A 5,000-nucleotide genomic window follows, 5' to 3' on the forward strand; every position below is an offset into this window, starting at 1 on the left:
TGTGTGTGTGTGTGTGTGGGGGTCAGACAGGTAAATGGTGTGATGGTGTATAGATCCCAGGTGTGTGTGTGTGTGTGGGGGTCAGACAGGTAAATGATGTGATGGTGTATAGATCCCAGGTGTGTGTGTGTGTGTGTGTGTGTGTGGGGGTCAGACAGGTAAATGATGTGATGGTGTATAGATCCCAGGTGTGTGTGTGTGTGTGTGTGGGGGTCAGACAGGTAAATGGTGTGATGGTGTATAGATCCCAGCAGAGTTCAGGTGAAAAAGATTAGCAACAGCCCAACACTGTTGTGTGTGTGTGTGTGTGTGTGTACCAGTGTCAAATGTTCTCTACCTCACCACAGTACCCAGATCCTCTCCTCCATCTCACACACACACCACCTATGTTCCTGACCCGAAAGCCGCTTTCCTCATAGCCGTAGCCCACTCCACCAAACGTGTCCTCGTACATTTAATCACCCTCTGAAGACCCCGCCTGTACCTACCCAGTCTAATTCTCCCCTTTCCGTAACCCAGTGACCCCTCCGAGACGTATCACGCCTGTCACAAGACGTTACGTTAAGTTTACCCCACTGTTCTATCAGACACGCGCACAACCTGCCTCTTGCTCTCTAACTGAGAACCCTGGTCGTCTGTCAGCAACCTCTTCCGTCTCTCCCTCCCTCCCTCCCTCCACCCCTCCCTCCATCCATCCATCCCTCCCTCCATCCATCCATCCATCCATCCCTCCCTCCCTCCATCCCTTCCTCCATCCAATCCATCCCATCATCCATCCATCTATCCATCCATCCCTATCTCCCTCCCTGCTTGGGGTGCCTCAATTCCCATTTTCCCTGACAAAAAAAAAGGGGAGACTGTGTGTTTGTGTGGAAAACTTGATTGTGTAGCGCCACCTGTGGGTAAAACTGGGAACTACAGGACATAAAGGAGTCTTCATGTTGAGATCCAAGAACGACAGGGACAATACACAATCTGGGAAAAATACACAATCTGGACAATACTCAACCTGGACAATACTCAACCTGGACAATACTCAACCTGGACAATACTCAACCTGGACAATACTCAACCTGGGAAATTACACAATCTGGGAAATTACACAATCTGGGAAATTACACAATCTGGGAAAAATACTAAATCTGGACAATACACAATCGGGACAATGTGTGGTTGGGATGCTGGCCCATGTTGACTCTACAAGGTGTGGAAAGCGTTCCACAGGGATGCTGGGTCCATGTTGACTCTACAAGGTGTGGAAAGCGTTCCACAGGGATGCTGGCCCATGTTGACTCTACAAGGTGTTGAAAGCGTTCCACAGGGATGCTGGCCCATGTTGACTCTACAAGGTGTTGAAAGCGTTCCACAGGGATGCTGGCCCATGTTGACTCTACAAGGTGTGGAAAGCGTTCCACAGGGATGCTGGTCCATGTTGACTCTACAAGGTGTGGAAAGCGTTCCACAGGGATGCTGGCCCCATGTTGACTCTACAAGGTGTTGAAAGCGTCCACAGGGATGCTGGCCCAATTTTGACTCTACAAGGTGTGGAAAGCGTTCCACAGGGATGCTGGTCCATGTTGACTCTACAAGGTGTGGAAAGCGTTCCACAGGGAGGCTGGCCCATGTTGACTCTACAAGGTGTTGAAAGCGTTCCACAGGGATGCTGGCCCATGTTGACTCTACAAGGTGTTGAAAGCGTTCCACAGGGATGCTGGCCCATGTTGACTCTACAAGGTGTTGAAAGCATTCCACAGGGATGCTGGCCCATGTTGACTCTACAAGGTGTGGAAAGCGTTCCACAGGGATGCTGGCCCATGTGGACTCTACAAGGTGTTGAAAGCGTTCCACAGGGATGCTGGCCCATGTTGACTCCAACGCTTCCCACAGTTGCTTCAAATTGGCTGGGTGTTGTTTGGGTGGTAGAAGCTGAAAATGTCCCCGTTCTTCCATGGCCTGTATACTCAACAGACATGTCATCCGTTGTTCATGTCATTGGAGGAGGCTTATGGTAGAGAAATGAACATTCAATTCTCTGGCAGTGCACTGATTGAAGTGAATTTAACAAGTGACATCAAAACGGGAATCACAGCTTTCATCTGTATTCAACTGGTCAGTCGGTCATGGAAAGTACCTAATGTTTTGTACACTGTATTTTTTTTTTTTTTAACTTGGCAAGTCAGTTATGAACAAATTCTTATTTACAATGACGGCCTACCGGGGAACGGTGGGTTAACTGCCTCATTCAGGGGCAGAACAACAGATTTTTACCTTGTCAGCTTGGGGATTCAATCTTGGAACCTTTCGGTTACTAGTCCAACACTCCAACCACTAGGCTACCTGCTCCAACCACTAGGCTACCTGCTCCAACCACTAGGCTACCTGCTCCAACCACTAGGCTACCTGCTCCAACCACTAGGCTACCTGCTCTAACCACTAGGCTACCTGCTCTAACCACTAGGCTACCTTCTTGCCCCATAGTGTGCTTGTACACAACTTTTGACATAATCAATACTTTTTAAACAATTTATTTTATTATTATACAATATATATATATATATATTTTTTTTTTTGGGGGGGGGTCATTTTGTCCATCTTCATTCACATTTTTAAACATTATAAAACTTTCCATCTTGACATCACTTCAATTCTGTGTAAATACAATGTCAGTTAAGAACACATTCTTATTTTCAATGACGGCCTAGGAACGGTGGGTTAACTGCCTCGTTCAGGGGCAGAAAGACAGATTTTCACCTTGTCAGCTCGGGGGATCCAATCTTGCAACCTTACAGTTAACTAGTCCAAATTCAGTAAGCCAAGGTAAGTTGCTAGCTAGCATTAAACTTATCTTATAAAAAACAATCAATCATAATCACTAGTTAACTACACATGGTTGATATTACTAGATATTATCAAGCGTGTCCTGTGTTGCACATAATCTGACTGAGCATACAGGTATCTAAGTATCTGACTGAGTGGTGGTAGGCAGAAGCAGGCGCGTAAACATTCATTCAAACAGCACTTTCATGCGTTTTGCCAGCAGCTCTTCGTTGTGCGTCAAGCATTGCGCTGTTTATGACTTCAAACCTATCAACTCCCAGGATGAGGCTGGTGTAACCGAAGTGAAATGGCTGGCTAGTTAGCGCGCGCTAATAGCGTTTCAAACGTCACTCGCTCTGAGCCTTGGGGTGGTTGTTTCCCTTGCTCTGCATGGGTAACGCTGCATCGAGGGTGGCTGTTGTCGTTGTGTTGCTGGTTCGAGCCCAGGTAGGAGCGAGGAGAGGGACGGAAGCTATACTGTTACACTGGCAATACTAAAGTGCCTATAAGAACATCCAATAGTCAAAGGTTAATCATATACAAATGGTATAGAGGGAAATAGTCCTATAATTCCTATAATAACTACAACCTAAAACCTCTTACCTGGGAATATTGAAGACTCATGTTAAAAGGAACCACCAGCTTTCATATGTTCTCATGTTCTGAGCAAGGAGCTGAAACGTTAGCTTTCTTACATGGCACATATTGCACTTTTACTTTCTTCTCCAACACTTTGTTTTTGCATTATTTAAACCAAATTGAACATGTTTCATTGTCTACTTGAGGCTAAATTGATTTTATTGATGTTTTATATTAAAAGTTAAAATAAGTGTTAATTCAGTATTGTTGTAATTGTCATTATTACAAACACATTTGTGTTAAAAAATAAATGTTTATATATTTTTCTAATAAAATCGGCCGATTAATCGGTATCGGCTTTTTTGGTCCTCCAATAAATCGGTATTGGTACCGGCGTTGAAAAATCATAATCGGTCGACCTCTACTACAGAGGATAGTGCGTACGGCCCAAGTTTCCTGCCATCCAGGACCTCTATACCAGGCGGTGTCAGAGGAAGGCCCTACAAATTTCTAAAGACTCCAGCCACCCGAGTCACAGATTGTTCTCTCTACCGCACGGCAAGTGGTACCGGAGCGCCAAGTCTAGGTCCAAAAGACTTAACAGCTTCTACCCCCAAGACACAAGACTGATTTGCGTGTCTGTAAAGAAAAGGGCGGGCTATACAAAGATCCTGCTGCTCTGATTTGATAGATCGAAGCCGTCTCTGTTCCCTCTTCATATTTCATCCAATCACTTCTCGTCGTCCTTCTTTCAGTTTGCACATGCAACAAATGTAATTTAGACAAACTCTGACCACAACCACACAACTACTGACAACAACCACACAACTACTCACCACAACCACACAACTATTGACCACAACCACACAACTACTGACAACAACCACACAACTACTGACAACAACCACACAACTACTCACCACAACCACACAACTATTGACCACAACCACACAACTACTGACCACAACCACACAACTACTGACCGCAACCACACAACTACTGACCACAACTACTAACCACACAGCTACTGACCACAACTACTAACCACACAACTACTGACCACAACTTCTGACCGCAACCACACAACTACTCACCACAACCACACAACTACTGACCGCAACCACACAACTACTAACCACAACTACTAACCACACAACTACTGACCACAACTACTAACCACACAACTACTGACCACAACTTCTGACCGCAACCACACAACTACTCACCACAACCACACAACTACTGACCACAACCACACAACTATTGACCGCAACCACACAACTATTGACCGCAACCACACAACTATTGACCGCAACCACACAACTACTCACCGCAACCACACAACTACTCACCGCAACCACACAACTACTGACCGCAACCACACAACTACTGACCGCAACCACACAACTACTGACCGCGACCACACAACTACTGACCGCGACCACACAACTACTGACCGCAACCACACAACTACTGACCGCAACCACACAACTACTGACCGCAACCACACAACTACTGACCGCAACTACTGACCGCAACTACTGACCGCAACTACTGACCGCAACCACACATCAATTGACCACAACCACACAGCTATTGACCAC

The 5,000-nt window shown here is 45.9% G+C and overlaps 1 protein-coding gene across 3 annotated transcripts in view; it reads right to left on the reverse strand.

The window, feature by feature from the left end:
- Nucleotides 1-5,000, reverse strand: part of LOC139415806 (exocyst complex component 6B) — a 208,430-nt gene that overhangs the window by 57,190 nt on the left and 146,240 nt on the right. The window lies entirely within an intron of this gene.

This window comes from Oncorhynchus clarkii, chromosome 9 (assembly GCF_045791955.1).
Source record: "Oncorhynchus clarkii lewisi isolate Uvic-CL-2024 chromosome 9, UVic_Ocla_1.0, whole genome shotgun sequence".
NCBI classification, from domain to species: Eukaryota; Metazoa; Chordata; class Actinopteri; order Salmoniformes; family Salmonidae; genus Oncorhynchus; species Oncorhynchus clarkii.